The sequence below is a fragment of the Protopterus annectens genome, chromosome 1.part2, assembly GCF_019279795.1.
Source record: "Protopterus annectens isolate FY-2018-M chromosome 1.part2, PAN1.0, whole genome shotgun sequence".
Lineage (NCBI taxonomy): Eukaryota > Metazoa > Chordata > Ceratodontiformes > Protopteridae > Protopterus > Protopterus annectens.
In genome coordinates this window covers 306,717,353-306,735,909 of record NC_056727.1, presented here as the reverse complement: position 1 = coordinate 306,735,909, position 18,557 = coordinate 306,717,353, and positions in this window count along the sequence as shown.

Below are 18,557 nucleotides of genomic sequence, written 5' to 3'. Positions count from 1 at the left end.
TCCTCTCCAATAAGTCATGTTTGAACAGAAGAACCAGGTTGATGCGTGTCTTTTCCCCTTTTTTACTTTATATTTAGAATTATTGGCAAACAAAAATTCAAGGACATAATTGATATTGTTATCAAGAAAACTTGACTTTATTTGCAGATATTATTTTGTACTTGATAAATCCAGTAAAGGATATTTTATTGCTGTGGAGCATATTGAGACTGTTTCAAGACTTGTTGGGATGTAAAGTTATGAGGATAAAACCAAGGCTATAGCCATAAATAGTATACCTACTCACAAATTGAATTAGAAAGACCAGTGTTTATGGGGAACACAATAAGATGTATTCAGGAGTATGGATTAAAAATGTTTCTGTTATAGCAGCTGAGGATATGTGGAAAGAGACTAAATAAAAGATAATACAAAAACTGAGAAACTTGAAGCTCTTGTATGCATAGGGATAGTAAGGTACAAGCAGTGAAAATGTTTTTTGTCCCTTTAGTTTTATATACAGACCGGTTGTGGACAATAATTAATAAATGGTTGAAGGAATTTGTCTGAGAGGGAAAGAAGGCAAGAGTTAAGTGGGATAAGATGATCCTCTCAGTACAACAAGGAGGTTTAGGATTATCTAATTTGAAGGAATATTGTAGAACTATACGTGTAAGGCTGATATACATAACACAAGCAGAAGGTTATAATTGAAAGTAAAAATGGTTGATGATGAAGCATGAGGGAGTTTAAGAAATAAGGAGAGGGGGATTTATGAAGCAGATCCGTAAGCAGAATAATAACCATACAGCATATTATATTCATAAAGTTGCAGATAGTATTCTAAGAAGTAAGCCAACATGGCAATGGAGAAAGGAGATTTTGCTAATAAGAGTGACTGCAAGTAGTGGGACAGAAAATAAGCAAGAGAGGCTGCAATTTACTTGAGAAAACTGACAAAAGATCTCTTGTATTGGAAGTAAATAACCAGAGAGGGAAAAGTAACACAGTGGAGTGAGGCCAAGAAGAACTTTTATGTTTGCGGGTTAGAGACTCCCTTCCCTACTGTGGATTGATATCAGAGTATAGTCAAAAAGAAAGGGATATGAGAGTCCTAAGTGAAATGTCTGCTCTAGTAGAGTTTTTGGTGGAATCTAGAACAGAAGCTGAGTCTAAAAAAAAGATTATTAGGGAATGTAACATATTGCATGATAAACAGAAGAATCAATCAGAGGAGGTTAGAAAAGACTGGGAAGAGAGATGAGAAAAAAACATTTACCCGGGGAGCAATGGGAAGTCATATGTATGGTTCCCAAGTATGCAACAATGTCCAGAAGATTTAGGATTTTTGCTTGGAAGTGTTTGCATAGGTATTTTATATCTCAAGCGGGCTTCAAAGAATTTTTCCTGAGGTAGATAGTAAATGTTGGGGGTGTGATGAGACAACTGAGAACATGTGTTTTGGGAGTGTAATGAGGTGAAAGATTTTAAAAAATCCCTACAAAGTACTCTGTCAGAAATATTGAGAGAGCAAATGACTTTAGGTAAAGAAATTATTCTTTTGGGCTGGGACACAGGGTCTGAATTGTCTAGACATAGTATGGCATTATCACATTTAACTCTGTAGGCTGCCGAAAAACAATTACTAGAAAATAGAAATCAAAATCTAAACCAGCTGTATTTGAAGTACTGAATGTTGTAAGAGATAAAAGAACTGGAAGATGGGTCTATGGAAAACAGAATGAGCAAATTGCATAGAAGTAAATGGAATTTGTGGGAACTATATATATATATATATATAAAAATATATGTGGAATAATGTTTAGGAGAAAGAGTGAGGTTTAAGGGAAGGCTAGAATTGAGCAGTTTATTTAATGTTAGACTGAAAGGCAGTTAAAAACTAAAGAAAACATATGTAATGTATAACGTTTGTAAGTGGAAAGTGGAAAATTGTTCATGTGGTTTGTTTACTTTTCTATTAAGGTATGTATGCATATGTCTTAAGTGATAGTTTAATAAAGGTGTTCAAAAAAGCGACTATACTGAGATAAACGTGGAATTCCTTTCTTGTGAATATCTATATCTGCATGATTGAATGGCTCAAGATTTGACAGTGGTTTGCATTTGGGATATTAAATACATTTGCCTGTTTTAATGACTCTTGGAATATTAGTCACGTTAAAAATTCCACTATTTATGGATGCTCCTTTATTTTGATTCATTTACTGTCTTATTCAGTGATGTAATGTCATGTAGTTCCATTATTTTCAGTCTAGCAATACTGAATTCATGATTTTATTGATCGTGCTTTTAGGTGTTTTTTTATGTTGATGCAACTTTTTGAAGTAAATTTCATTATCTGAAGGAGGCATAAGTGTATTGATAAAAGCTTTCAATAAATATTGCGTGGAGTACCTTTGTTGGCTTAATGCAAGAACAGCCCTGCTCTTATTTCTGACTCCACACATGCCAAATACAGAGAGAAGAAATCACCCATGATGGCATTTACAGAATAAGTGTTCCCTAGCGAAGTTAGTAGAGGCATGTATGAACAAAACATTCAAAAGTAAAAAAAAGATAACATCTTTGTTATGTCTGTGTACATTCTGTTGCTGAATGCCTTAATTGTTGCTTGCCATTGTACAGTCAGTGAGGCAATCAGATGTGATCTAAAGGTTCTGTAAAAAAGGTGAACAAAAGACGTTGAGTTTGCACTGAATATTGACAAAAAAAAATGCTTGGTTTAAGTTGCATTAAACATACTAGGAAGAGTAAAAGACGAAGTCCATTGTTATTGGATAATTCAGATTGGACGTTTTTTTTTTTTTTTTTTTTATTAAATGAGTTTTTCAGTGAGATGAAGCCATGTTCCCTAGAGGCCAGGGGAGACAAGTTCTAAAGAAACATCATTACGTTATAACAGTAACTTATAGTTTGTACACACAAAGTGATTACTGTTGTGTATAGAAATAATAAATGTATACATATCATAGAAAATGTTTGCACTATATATAAATAGTGGTTTCTAAGGAGAGCTTGTAGTGTAATGTGTAAATGAGTTGCATACAAAATTGAAATACCCAGTCTTGTAAATGACAACTGTTTCAGACATAAGTACTGATGATTGAAATAACATTTTAAAATAGAAAATAAGATGTTACCACACATATTTAATTTGTACTGCTAGAATATTTTTGTCATCATTAGTTTTATTAAACTTGATGAGTAAAGGCAGATTACTTAACAAGAAAAGATAACTTGCTGTTAATATGGAAATACATAACCAAACAACAAAAAGAAACTATACTTATTTATTTACTTGAATTTGTTTACTGGGGTAGAGCATCGATCAGTTCTGACCAATTCCAGTCTCAGCTTGGAGTCAATAAAATGACCACCTGTGAAAATTATACAAAAGAACATGCAATATACAGTAGATAAATTCTTCATCTTAAACCTCTGTAATGGTTACAAAATTTTAACTTTGGAAGATTTTAGAAAATTAGCATCAAAATACACCAAATCCTGCAAGCTTGTATGTAAATGTAATAATTTGAGTGCAAAGTGCTGATTATGTTCAGCTGTTTTCATAATTGATAGTCGAGTGTGAGCTTGTGTCAGCTTGCTTGTATTACTGCCACTCTTAAGGTGAGTAGCACTCAATGCAAGTATGTAGAAGTGAATTTAAAAAAGATATAAGGTGTTATTTACTTAACGTGTTGATGTCTTTATGTAGGCATCATGATTGGGTGTTTATAAGCTTGGGAAGGGGGAGACAGGACAGCTGGAAATGGAGGGGGAGTAGATAAGGAGCACACAGAGAGAAGATATTAAGAAGGTTGTTCTGGAGGAGCTGGAAGAGGAAGAGAACTTTGATCTGATGTCTTTTCCATCCCTTCCTCTACTCATGGATCTCAGATCCAATGTCAGATCTGTCCTTAACCATCTCAAAGCTTGGGATCCAGTGCTCAGGCTCTTCCCCCTGTCCATAATCCCCAAGCATAGAAGAAGTTACCTCAGACCTCGTTTACTGCTTTCGTGTGCTGACAGGTTCTTTAGTGCTCAGGTGTGATAGGCATTATTTCCTACAAAAAAAAAAAAAAAGAGAGAGAGAGAGAGACGGGACTTTCATTATTATTCCTCCTACCATTTTTGTAGGGTTCTTTCTCCTCCCCCATATTTTGGAATTTGTTTTAATATATTCTGTAGTTAGTGTCTGTTTTTTTGATACTGCAATTAATCTTTTAGATAGCTTATTAGAGTGATACTAGCTTGTTCTTTAGTGATAATTACTAGATTTTACAACTGTTATAGATATATGCATTTACTGTTATTGTTGGTTCTTTTGTTCTGCATTATTATAGTATGTTTTTACTTCTGTTATTATGTTTGACAAACTATCGGTATTTTAAAAATGTGTGCACTGTTCAGACAAAATTCCAAATTCAGATGCACATGAAAAATATGTATACTGCCTTGGTCCCACTCAGATGTTACCTGCTTGGTATGTGACGTTTTTGGTCAGAGAGCAGTGGTGGAAAGAAGAAATAAATTGATTTTGAAGGGTTTCATCCAGCCTTAAACTGGATTCCTCCTTCACCTGGAAAACTACAGGCTTCCTTCCCTTCTTCTACTTCCAATAAATGAAAAGACAAACATTCCTCCTCTTCTGAGAAATCAAAATCCTCGAGGAAAAGCTTCCCGGAGCCGATCACTCCTTCAGCTCTGGCGGCTAAGGTTGTTAAATCTTTGGAGCCAATGCTTCCATTGGATCCTACTGTCATAGGTTCTGTGACCCTTTTTGGTTTACACCAGAACCAGTGTCACAGAGGCTTAGATCGCTCATTCTCCAAGAACACCATTCTTCTCCCAGACCTCCTCCTTCAGTGGCCTCCCTCTGATTAGTCAGATCCTCCAGGAGTCTTACTAAAGCAGACGTGACCAAATGATGTGGCGTTTTCTGTGGACCTAGAACTTGTTTGAGGATACTACCATCTCTGACCTCCACTGGATCTGGTGACACTTCTCCCAGGCACCCAGTAATGGCTCCTTCTATGATCTGACAACCCCAATCAGAGCCCCTGGAACTGACCCTTGACCAGGGTAGGTCTGCATTGGAGATGAGACTTCATACTTCCTTGTCTCCGGTCAGTTCTGTGTCAAGATCAGCTGCTGTCTGACTCCAGAAGCAGTAATGTAGGCATTAACAATGACATGTTGGGATCAGCACTTGACAGCACAGCTCCAGCAGTTGAATCTTTCCCAAGCTGGGCGGCCTCCAGGATCGAGTTTCTCCATAAGGTCTTGGACCTGAAGGATAAGCTTTGTGAAGCCATTGTGGGTTCAGAGTTTGAGGCATTCAAGAGAATGCTGTCTCAGCCGAGAAATAGATCTTCTCCTTCTCTGTTGGATCCAAACTTGCTCACTAGGAACTCTTAGGATTCACATCCTGCTCTTCTAGCCCAGTCAAGGCAGCTAGTTCTTATGAGTCTTGATCTAGTTCCCCAGTATGAGACTTGTATGTTTCTGAGTCCTCTCCCAAACAACTCATGGAAAAGTTTCCCAGAAAACTTAAATGTAAAAAGAGGCACTTGGATTCCCCTGAAGAATCTGTAACCACTGATACTTACTTCGATAAAGGAGAAGGTTGACCAAGATCCCCCACTGAGTTTGTCTCATTTGGAGAGATTCTTGAACTCCTTAGAAAGGGGGTTGGTCTTCCTAAACACCTCTTTCTAAAGAATTGGTAGTTTTCAAGACTTTTGGTTTTGGCCCATCTACTTCTTGGATGTCACCTCCTGCAGATGAGCTGGTAGACCTTATCGCATCCTGGGCATGGAAGGAACTTGACACAGCTGAACCCATCCCTAAGAAGCCAAACAAGTACATAGTAGCATAGTAGTAGAAGAACATTTGCATTGGGGCAAGGGCCTGGCAGCTGATTCCATGGTGGTAGCGGCAACCACGAAGAAAGAACTTACAGAGGAGAGTTCCTCTGTCCATTTGCCAAGTAGAGAGTCTTGGTGTCTGAACAGGTTTGGAAAGTGAGTGTACGCCTCATCCACTTTCTGGATGTGAGTGTTTAACTACCTGGCACATATCACACGTTTTCAGAGAGATTTTATCAAGGTGATATCCACTTCTCTTCCAGGGGGCCTTATCTGTGGATCACAAAAAGACCCTCAATTTTTAGATGGCTACCCTACTTTCCTTGTCTAATGCATGTATGCACCTTATTTCTAATGCCACAGAAAAGGCATCTAGAGCGGTTGGCACAGGTATTTCCATTAGAAGGTATGCCTGGATGCAGCTTTGTGATTTCATGGAGCACTTCAACATGTCCTTCATTAATGCTGTCATGATGGATCAACTCTTTTTGGTCCAAAAAGTAAGGGAACTATTTCCAGAACTGAACATGATGAGAAAATTTTATCTGCCATAGGAATCAAATTCTTTACTCCCCAGAGGACCTTCTCCATAAATCAGACAACAGGGAAGAGAATGTGGTTCCAAAAATTTCAGGGATTTTTATCTAACACTTCTAGAGAGTGGACTCCTTGTGACAGAGGAGGAAACTTTAACTACAGATATTGCCTGAGGGACAGAGGTGGTCCTCAAAATCAGGGCTTCAGAGGTCCTTTCTCAAAGAAGCTCCATCAGTGCTCCTGAAAGGTTGTTTGACTATCCTACTCTGTAGGCAGTTGGCGGCACACATCTTTGCATTCTGTGGCATGGATAGCCATTACCCAAGACAAGTGGGTGCAGAGAATAATTACCAGAGGCTATTTCATTGCAACTCACACTAATCCCCCACTGACATTCCACCCTTGCAAAAGAAATTTTCAGCTTCAGAAATAGAGAAGCTTCTAAAAAAATGAGTCATCCAGAGGTCCCACCAAACCAGAAAGGATCTGGAATGTACTTGAAACTTTCTTCAGTACCAAAGAAAAATGGGGACGTAAGACCAATTTTGGATCTAATTTAGTTGAACAGATTTGTTGTCTGAATGAAATTCTGGATGGTCATGGTTCAGTCAGTGCTTCCACACTGCTGAAGAAATATTATTGGATGTGCTTAATAGATCTTCAGGATGCATAGTATCTCATCAAAATGGACAAGCACCCCAGGAATTATTATCCCTTCCAGCTGGGATCCAGTCATTACCAGTTCAGGGTACTGCCCTTTGGTGTCTCCACAGCCCACTGGGTGTTTACCAAATGCATGGCAGTAGTGGCAGCTTGTCTGTGACTGCAGGGATTTCAGGTGTTTCCTTGTCTGGATGACTGGCTCATAACAGCCCCATCCAGGAATCTGCTCATCCATGCCAGGGACTCCTTGCTCCAATTGTGTCACACCCTGGGGATAACAGAAAATCTTCAAAAGCCTCATCTACAACCAACTCAATCTCTGGACGTTATTGGAGCCTTTTTGTATACCATGATACTCACTGCGAGACTCCCCCAGTATCGAATACCTTCCTTATATTTACAAGCCCAGCAAGTTCTGTCTCACAAGAAACCAGAGACCAAGTTGGTTCTCTGCCTTCTATGCTCCATGGCTGCTTCAATTACATTAGACCCTATGTTTAGACTTTTTATGAGAGGGCTTCAGTGGACTCTGTCAGTGCAGTGATCACCCAGATGACAGTCAATGCCCTGCCTGGTCAGTCTTCATAGACTTTTGCAGGGAGCACATTAACTGGTGATTAACTAACCCTCTCCTCTAAGAAGGATGTCCTTTTACTCTTATGACCTCCAGGCCACAATGACCATGGATGCCTCCCTATTAGGGTGGGGGAAATTACTTGGGAAGGACAGTTTGAAGCACACGCTTTCATATAGAGGCCAGTCTTCACATCAATATCTTGGTGATGAGAGCAATTCTCTTAGAGTTGCAGGCTTTCCCGAACTGTGTCCTCATGGATGTGATTTCCATTCAAATGGACAGTATGTCTGTCATTTGTTATATCAAAAAGCATGGAGAAAGCAGATCTTGCCCGTTATGTCGAGAAGCCATGAGAGTATGGCAGTGGGCAGTATCTTCTCGCCACTTTCTAATAGCAATTCACATCCTGGGGAGGCCAAGCATTTTTGCGGAGAGGTTGAGCAGATCCTGTCTGCTCCTTCATGAGTGGAACAAGCCCCTCTCCCAGATACTTGAAGCTGTTAACCTGTTCCACTATTTTCTCTTCTGTCTCAGTTCTCAATTTCTTCTGATTTCTCCCCATTTGCTGCCATTACAACTTATTTTTATCCCATGTGCTTTCAGTTTTGCATTTTATTCCCTATCCTTTGCTGAAGTTCTTGCTTTGAGTCTGCCTGTGATGCCACATCATCTGTGTACAGCAACTTAGTCGATCTGTCTCCTCCAGCCTTTTTGTTTATGTAGTCCTTCACCAGTATGAACAGTAGTGGGCTCAGAGCTGAACCCTGATGCACACCCACTCCCACTGGGAACGCCTTTGTGAGATCAAACACTGTTCGTATTTGAGTCCTTGGGTCCTTGTACATAGCTTGCACTAATGCTACCTATGTTCCTGGGACTTCATAGCAGTAAATTATGTATCCACACAAGAATTGGTTCGGGAATGTCCATATTTATAGGGATGTGATAAAATGAAGTATTTTGGGGTATGGATTAAAATGATTCTTGTGTGGCAACTAAGGATATGTGGAAAGAGAACTAAACAAAAGATAATACAAAAACTGAGAAAATTGAAGTATTGTTTTATGGATAATAAGATACAAGCAGTGAAAATGTTTTTAGTCCCTTTAGTTTTATACACAGGTCAGGCATATTTTTATCAACCAGAGGAGAAGTTGTGGAAAGCAATTAATAAAGAGCTGAAGGAAAGGAGGCGAAGACAGCAAGAGTCAAGTGGGATAAGCCGATTTTTCTAGTAGAATAGGGCAGATTGGGTTTACCCAATTTAAAGGGATATTTCAGAACTACACAGTTAAGGCTCCTATACATAGCACAAGCAGAAAACTATATTTCAAAGTGGAAAGGAATGATGATGAAACAGGAGAGGAAGCTCAAGAAACAAGGAGAGACTGGGATTTTGGATGCAGGCTTTTAAGGAGAATAACAATAACCAAACAGAATATTATATCCATAAAGTAGCAGAAAGTATTCTAAGAACTAAGCCAACATGTGGTTGGAGAAAAGAGATTCTGCCGATAGGGATGACTGCAATTAGGGATGTAGACACTAGGCAAGAGGGGGCTGAAATTTATTGGAGAAAACTGGCAAAAGAACCAAGGTATTGGAAGCAAATAACTAGAGAGGAAAGATGATAGAATGGGAGGACACCAAGGATTTATTTGGACTGTAGGTTAGAGATTGCCTTCCTTATCAGGAATTGATATCGGACTACAGGAAAAGAAAAAGAAATGGGGGGGGGTCCTAAATGAAAGATGAGCACTGGTAGAGTTTTTAGTAGAATCTAGACCAGAAGCCCACCATTAAAAAACAAATAATTAGCAAAGCATATAAAATATTGCACGATAACTATAACGTTCAATCAGAGGAGGTTAGAAAGGATTGGAAAGAGAAACTGGATAAGCAATTCACAAAGAAACAGTAGGAGGATATATGTATGCCTCCTAAATGTGCAACAAAATGTACAAGATTTAGGATTTTTGCCTGGAAATATTTGAATAGATACTTCTGTACCCCAAGTAGACTCCAAAGAATTTTTCCTCAGGCAGACAGGAAGTGTCAGAGGTATGACAGGGAAGAAAGAGGTAATTGGGAACATATTTTCTGGGAGTGTGGTGAATTGGCAGACTTTAAGGATTCACTGCAGGATGCACTGTTTGAGATGCTGTGTGGGCAGATTGGTCTGATTGGGAGATGATTTTTCTGAGTTATGATAAAGAATCAGAATTGCCTAGGCATGGTAAGGCCTTGCTGTGTCTAATAATGGTGGCTGCCAAAATAGCAAATTTTAGAAAATGGAAATCAAAATCTAAACCAACTATACTAGAAGCAGTGAATATAGTAACAGAGATAAAACAACTGGAATTAATCTCTTTAGAAAAGGGTAGAAGCAAACTACATAGGAAAACATGGTAATTGTGGGAATAATACATACAAGGGAGGAATGAGATTTAAAAGGGGGCAGGACTTAAATGAGCTATGTAATGTTTGACTGAAAAGGATTGGGTAGATTATAAGTGATGTATTATGTTTGCAACTGGGAGTGTGTCAGTATGGTTTGTGATGTAAAATGCTTGCAACTAGAATTGTGTCCATGTGGTTTGTTGTCGTTTATATAAATGCATGATTGCCTGTGTAGTAAGTGATGGTTTAATAAAGATGTCTCTTTAAAAAAAAAAGCAATAATTGAATCATTAATGCAGTGTTGTTTAGTTTGTATGATATGTAACAATATATGTGAAGTATAATGTTTATGTTAATTATAGTGTGATCACTTTTATACAAATGTAAATTTGCCTGTGTCACAAGTGATAATTCAGTAAAGGTTTTTGAAAAAAAAAAATGTTTCTGGGACTTCAAACCACTGCCCAAATCAGCTTTCTTTGGGACCTTATCATATGCTATCCCCAAGTTTAGGAATGCCCAGTCAAAGACTTTTTTCATCTCTAGCTTCTTAACTGTCTGTCTCACTGCAGACATCGTGCCAGATGTGCTGCATCTTGAACTGAATGCAAACTACTCATCTCCCATCTTACGTTACACTCTTATGTGCATTCACTTATCAGTTACCCTTTCCAGGATTTTCGTGCAGTGTGGCAGGAATTTGATACCTCTGTACTGCCCACAGTTGTGAATGTCCCCTTTGTTCTTGAACACTGGCATTAGTGTGCTTATTCTCCAGCCATTTGGGATACACCTCTGTCTCCACCCTGCTTTGAGTAACCAGAAGGTGCCATTTCTCCCAATCTCACCCAGCATGTTTATCATATCTGCTTTTACCTCACCTGAGCCTGCTGCTTTCCCTGACTTTATTTTCCTTTGTGATGACCTTAATTCTTCTCTTCTCTCATCGTAGGCTGTATCTGGAGCAGTACAGCTTCTGTGAGATTTAGAAGCTGCCTGAAGTATCATTTCCATCTGCTTTTGATATCATGTGGACTGATGAGCAGGCTGATGCTGGAATCCCTTATGAAGGGTTTCTGTCTTCTTTATCTTTTTGTCTTTGCCTTGCAGCCTGATAAGAGTTTCATTGTGTCATCTACTGCATCACTTTCCAGAAGATGATGCCTTGTTCTTTGCTATTGCAGCTCCTATCTTATCCTCTTTGTTAGCCAGCCAAACTTCTTCCTAGTCTTGTCCATCTTTTCTACCTCCCACTTTTTCTTGCACTCCTACTTTCTTTTGATGAATTCCTGGACTTCTGTATTCCACCACCAGCTTTCCTTATGTACTTTATTTCCGTACCTGGCTCAGCCACATATCTATTCATAGTTGTGTTCTAGGCTAATGGCCCTGGAGCCTTTACAAGCCTAGCTCATAGGATTACCCTGGCATCGTGCCACATGACCTTAATTCCCAGTGCCTCTGTCGAGTAGAGCGATTGGAGTGATCCCCTGGGTGAATATTCTATTTCCCATCCACTCCTGAAGATTTCTCTTGAAGAGGGCCAGTGAGGTGCTCTTTTAGACATGTGTGGGAAGTCTGTTCCATGGCATGGGGCAGTCCCTGGGTTATGAACCTGTTCCTCCAGCACGTTCTGTTGATTGTGGTAATGAGGTTGAGGTCTCTGGAGTGTGTGGTGCAGAGGGATTGGGATTTCTTTAGATGTAGCATTTCAAACAGAGCTGGGTCAGACATGGCTTTGTAAGTCAAGCAGAGATTGCCTCTAAGTAGGCGGTATGAGACAGAGAATAGTTGGGAGATTTTGAGTCTGTCTATATAGGACAAGTGTTTAAGGCCTAGGATCCTCTTTGTGAGGTACTTTTGTGGCGTCTCCAGTTGTTGCAGGTATCTAGTGAGGTACATGTCAAATGGGGCATTGTACTCGATGATTGGCCTGATGAGGGAAGAGTAGAGGGAAACAATGACCTCTTTCTTCCTGGATGCAGAACCCTTAGTAATGAGATGTGCCACATAGAGGGGCTTTCTGACTACAGTGGTAATGTGGTGGTCCAAAGAGAGGTTGCTGTCAATTTGTGTTCCCAGATCTCTGATAACATCTTCTGTGTTCAGTGGGAATTTGTATTCATGAGAACTGGGTTTTTCCCAAAGGGGATGACACATTTTTTGGCACTGAGCTTAAGGCCATGGTTCTGATGGTTCTGACACCAGTCATTGGTCTCAGTGAGTCCTTTCTGTAGGATGTCAACATCACTTGGGGAGTTAACAATGGCTCCCAACTTACAATCGTCTGCTAACTTTGTCAGCCAGAGTCACTTTGTGTTGGCCTGGACTTCTGAGAAGTACAGTGCAATGAAAAAGTATTTGCCCTCTTCCTGATTTCTTATTTCTTTGCATGTTTGTCACACTTAAATTTTTCAGATCATCAAACAAATGCAATTATTAGACAAAGATATCCCAAGAAAATACAAAATGCAATTTTTAAGTGATGATTTTATTTATTAAGGAAAAAAATATCCAAACCTACATGGTCCTATGTGAAAAAGTAATTGCCCCCCTTGTTAAATCATGAAGTAACTGTGGTTAATTACATTTATGGGAAAGCTGAGTTCAATTTCACTAGCCACACCCAGGCCTGATTATTGCCAGACCTGTTGAATCAAGAAATCACTTAAATAGAACCTGTCAGACAAAGGCCAAAAAATCCCAAAAAGGAAGACATCATGCCGTGATCTAAAAAAATTCTGGAACAGATGAGAAACAAAGTAATTGACATCTATCAGTCTGGAAAAGGCTACAAAGCCATTTTTAAGCTTTGGAACTCCAGCAAACCATGGTGAGAGCCATTATCCATAAATGGAGAAAACATGGAACAGTGGTGAACCTTCCCAGGAGTGTCCGGCCTACAAAAATTACACCAAGAGTGCAGTAATGACTCATCCAAGAGGTCACAAAAGAACCCAGAACAATATCTAGAGAACTGCAGGCCTCACCTGCCGCAGTTAAGGTCAGTGTTCATGACTTATCCATGACAAAGAGACTGGGCAAAAATGGCATGCATGGCAGAGTTCCAAGGCAAAAACCAATGCTGACCAAAAAGAACATAAAGGCTCATCTCACTTTAGTCAAAAAAACATCTTGATGATCCCCAAGACTTTTGGGAAAATATTCTGTGGACTAACGAAACAAAAGTTGAACTTTTTGGGAGGTGTGCGTCCTGTTACATCTGGCGTAAAAGTAACACAGCATTTCAGAAAAAAACATCATGCCAGCAGTCAAACGTGGTGCTGGTAGTGTGATGGTTGGGGGCTGCTTTGCTGCTTCTTGACCTGGACAACTTGCTGTGATTGATGGAACCATGAATTCTGCTCTCTACCAAAAAAATCCTGAAGGAGAACATCTGGCCATCAGTTTGTGACCTCAAGCTGAAGTGTACTTGGGTTCTGCAGCAGGACAATGATCCAAAACACACCAGCAAGTCCACCTTTGAATGGCTTAAAAAAAAACAAAATGAAGGCTTTGGAGTGGCCTAGTCAAAGTCCAGACTTGAATCCAACTGAGATGCTGTGGCATGACCTTAAAAAGGCGGTTCATGCTCTGAAACCCTCCAATATGGCTGAGTTAAAACAATTCTGTAAAGAAGAGGGGGCCAAAATTCCTCAACAGCGATGTGAAAAACTCATTACCAGTTAACCAAACGCTTGATTGCAGTTGTTGCTGCTAAGGGTGGCACAACCAGTTATTAGGATTAGGGGGCAAATACTTTTTCACATTGGGCCATGTAGGTTTGGATCGTTTTTTTTCCCTTAATAAATAAAATCATCACTTAAAAACTGCGTTTTGTGTTTACTTGGGTTATCTTTGTCTGAAATTTATATTTGTTTGATGATCTGAAAAATTTGTGTGTGACAAACATGCAAAAAAATAAGAAATCAGGAAGGGGCGAATACTTTTCCATTGCACTGTTGATATCAAATAGGAGAGGACCCAGGACCGATCCCTGTGGGACTCCACTCGTGACTGGTCGGCAGTCTGATTTGGAGACAGCTACTTTCATACTGTGGATTCTGTGAGCCAGTTTGCAACTCACCTAGTGATATAGGGGTTGATGCCTAGCTTAGTGAGTTTTTCTATGATTCCTGAGTGGGGAATGGTATCAAAGGCCTTGGCCAGATGAAGCTAGGTTGTATGAACCACCTTGCCTTCATCCACAGCTCTGGTGACTGATTCAAAGAAGTCAACCAAGTTGGCAGGCATGATCTAGACCCTTCACAAAACGAAACTGTGTGGGATCCAGAGTTTGGAGATTCCCTATATCCTTGTTGATTAGGCCCATGATGATGCGTTCCATAACTTTGCATATCAGACTCGTCAGACTAATGGGGCGATAGTTCTCAGGGTCTGTAGTCACTCCTCCTTTGTGGAGGGGGATGACTGTAGCAGTGCACCATTCAGTAGGGACAAAGCCTGAGGTGAGGCTGTGATTGAACAGGGCAGAAGGTGAGGTGCCAGTTCACTCTGTAGTTCATGTAGAACACAGCCAGGGATGTTTTCAGGTCCCATGGAAGCTGTATTCTTGGTCTTGGACAGTGCTGTTTTAACCTGTGCAGCAGTAATACTGGGTGCCTGGCAATCTACTCGTATTATGATTGGTCTTTTGGGGGGGGAGGGGTAAAGTTGGCATTGAATCTGTTGGCCAGTATATTGGCAATATCTTTTGGCTCGGTATAGGAGGTACTATTGTGCAGTAGCTCAGAGCAAATCTGGGTATTGCTGTTGAGATTCTTTACATAACTGTAGAAGGCCTTGTGGTTATCTTTACTATCTGCTGCAATTCTGTTTTCATAGCCAGCTTTAGACGATTTGATGAGGGATCTCAACTTTTTGTTGAGGCTGATAAGGGAGTTTTTCCAGTCTTGGGACTTCACCTTATTCAGCATCAGTTTCCTCCTTCTGTTGTAAAGTTTGTTTATGGCAGGGGACCACCACATTGGCTTCCTTTTTTTGGAGGAGAGCATCTTGGTTCTATTGAGTATGGCAAGATCCATGCATTTGTGTACGTGTTCATATAGTGTATTGGTGTATGATTCGGCAGTCATGCAACTATTCTCCATTTGCATGGGTGCTGTAAAGTTTAGCCACCTCTGTTTTTAGGAGCCGAAAGTTAGCTTTGGAGAAGTTTTTCATGGTGGTTACCTTTGTGGTGGGGGTAGGGGGTGGGAGGGATGTGGATTTCCAAGGTGATTAGTTTGTGGTCGGATCTAACCAGGGAGGATTTGACTATTGGAGTAGAGCAACGGTCACCCATGTTAGTAATGACCAAGTCATGGATGTTGCTACCTCTAGTGGTGGGTAAGAACGAGCTGGTCAAGGGCATTGGAATTAATGAATTCCAGGAAATGTTGGGCAAATGTATTGGTACATGAGTAGTTTTCCCAGTTAATGCAGGGGTAGTTGAAGTCGCCCAGTATGAGAGTGTTAGGTTGGACACTAATATTTTCCAAGGTGCTTAGGAACGTGGATTGTGAGTCTTGGCACATGGTTGGGTACCTATAACAGGCTATGACCTGAATCGCTGTCTTACCCAATGTTAGCTGCACCTGAAGTATCTCTGATGCATTATGTTGGGCTACCAGTCTGGAGTTGTGCCTATTCTTTATGAATATGGAAACACCACTGCCTTTGGAGCTTCAGTCCAAGTTTTGGGGCCTAAAGGTGTGGAATGAGTTATAGCCTGGTAGTGCAGGGGTGCTTTCTGCTGCCTTGAACCAAGTCTCTGTTACAGCACAAATGTCGATGTTCTCCATTTTAAGGAGTGATCTAAAATAGTTTACTTCATTTGGTCTTCAACCTGTGGGTTACGGATCCATATCGGATCTGAGCCGGCAACTTTTACTAGCATCAGCTCCGAGCTCCAAACTCCTCCCCTTACCCATAATACACCTCCACTGCCTTCTATCACCAGATCTTGTTTGCCGCGAATAGCTTTTGCATAGTGTCTCTTAAACTCCAACTTAGTCAAGTGGGTAAAACCTTTGTATCTTTTTTCATCAGTATTTTGTTAGATAGTGTTAGTATAGGTCCCCTTTCTCCTCCCCTCGCTTTGTGAGTCGAGTTATAGAGTTTTAGGGTAGTTAGAGTAGTTTGTACTGCTGTGTAGATTGTAGCTTCCCCTCCCCCCTCAATGTTTTCTGTATACGAGTGTGGTGAGTGGGTGTGTGGGTGCCAGTTAGAAAGGCACTGCCTGTTTTTCTCAAGTTCTCTTTCTACTCGAGCAGTATGGCTGAAAAGCTTGTTTTCAAGCGTTGCACAGTGTGTGGCCATAAATTATCCCCTGCAGATGGCCACACTCCGTGTGTTTTGTGCTTGGGCATTGCCCATCTGAGTGTAGACTGCAGCATATGTGCGGGCTACATCCCCCGTGCCATTAAAGATAGGAAGGCCAAGTTGGCCCTCAGATGCCTTCTTCCCCCTTCAGACTCTGTTTTCTCGTCTTCGGTCACAGCAGCTGCTGTGGCCGCCTCTCCTTCCTCTCTTCCTCTGGCTTCTCCTCCCTCCCAGGCTGGGACACAACCTCCTGTACCAAAGCCTGTGGTAACAGAGCAGAAAAGGGGTATATACAGAGAGAGAGAGAGAGTCGACGGCAAAGGAAAAGAGAAAGAGGTCTCTGGACCTCACTTCACCTACTAAGATGCCACGGATCTGTGACTCCCCTTGGCTCCGATCACCGAGGTTCTCCCCGGAGCCTGATGAGGCACGTTCAGCTTCACGGGCTTCAGTGCCCTGACCCACCAGGTCGGAGTCCGTGACCACGTCGAGGTTCACCCGGTCCTTGTCGGACATTGATCTGGATAAAATGATGAGGAGGTTTATCCATACTCAGATCCAGATGGGGGTTTTGCCAGCCACCCCTCCCTCAGGAGGGGGGAGCTCGCTTCCTTTTTCCCAACCTATATCTCCTTCTCTGATCCGACCTTCGGGTTCGGAGTATTCAGATCCGAGGTTGTCCTTGGTCAGGGGGTTGGAACCTACTGTACCTGCTCCCTCGACGCCAACAGATGCCTGGAACTTTTCGGGTTTGACCAGCTCTGATCTGAGCCGCTCTCAGAGCCAGAGCTTGGGTGTTAGATCCAAGGGTGTGGATCCTTTTTCTTCGGTTCCGACTTTGTCGAGTCAGGTTCCCTCCCTCCGAGCTCCGTCCACCTCAGGCATGGCTCCGATTCTCTTGTCGGACCCGAGGAGACCGGCCTCCTTATTGGTTTCTCAGGAGGTTTGCTCTCCTTTGGCGATCGATGTGATAGAACAGGTTCTCTCCACTGGATCAAGATCCCTGACTGCCCCCTCGGACTCCACCCAGACCCCCTTGGCTCTGTCTAAGGTCCCCATCATTTTACCAGAGGGGACAGCCAGTGCTTGAAGAGCCCCAGACGGTTCCCCCTGAGGAACAAGTGGCTTTGTGAGCTCCTCCCGGAGAGCCCCACCGGAGAGGTACCTCGCAAGCATATGTGCAAGAGGAGGCACTTTTGGACTCCCCCGAGTCCCTTACTCAGGACACAGACTTGAATGCTGGATAGGGTCCCCCGAGGTCACCTCCAGAGGATGTCTCCTTTGGAGACATCATGGAAATCCTGCACCAACAGGGAGGTTTGTCTGCCCCTAAAGCTTCTTCTGATGATTCCGTGTTCTGGGAGGCTTTCAGCACGGGCCCATCTACTTCCTGGGTGTCCCCTCCTGCAGATCCTTTGGTGGATCTGGTCACCTCATGGGCTTGGAAGGAACCGGACACCATGGAACCTATCCCGAAAAGACTGGATAAGATCTTAAGCCCCCCCCCCCCATAGACCAGCATGGAACAAGGGCTCCCCCGTAGGTGCCATAGTGGTAGCAGCAGCCACTAAGAAGTAACTTGATCAGGAGAGTTCCTCGGTCCACCCTGCTGACTGAGAGTCATGGATGATGGACTGTCTAAGGAAGAGGGTTTACACTTCAGCTACCTTTTCGATTAGGCTGCTGAACTACCTGGCCCATGTCACCAGACACCAACGCGGCCTGGTAAAGGAGCTGGAGGAGTCTCCCCTCCAAGTCCATGTCACAGGAGGACAAGGCTTCGTTCTCCGTGAGGATGGCCACTTTAAAAGCAGTATCTAATACATCCATGTGACTCCTCTCACATGCTATGGAAGGAGTGGCTAGAACAGCTTGGTCCGGCGTGTCCATGAGGTGCAATGCCTGGCTCAACTTATGTCAATTTTCAGAACCCTTCAAGGCGTCCTTTGCCAATGCCCCTTATGACGGCTCTACACTGTTTTGTAAGACCATCAAAGAGACATTAGTCCAGGGTGAAAAGGACGGGAAGACACTGTCTGCCATCGAGATCCACTTCTCTAACCCTCAATGGTCTTTTTCCCGAAACCAGAGAGGGCAAAAGATGTGGTTCCGGAAGTCACAGTATTCCCGGGACACTCAGGGCTCTTCTTCCCCAAGAGGCAGAGGGAGACAGAATAGATGCTGGCCCA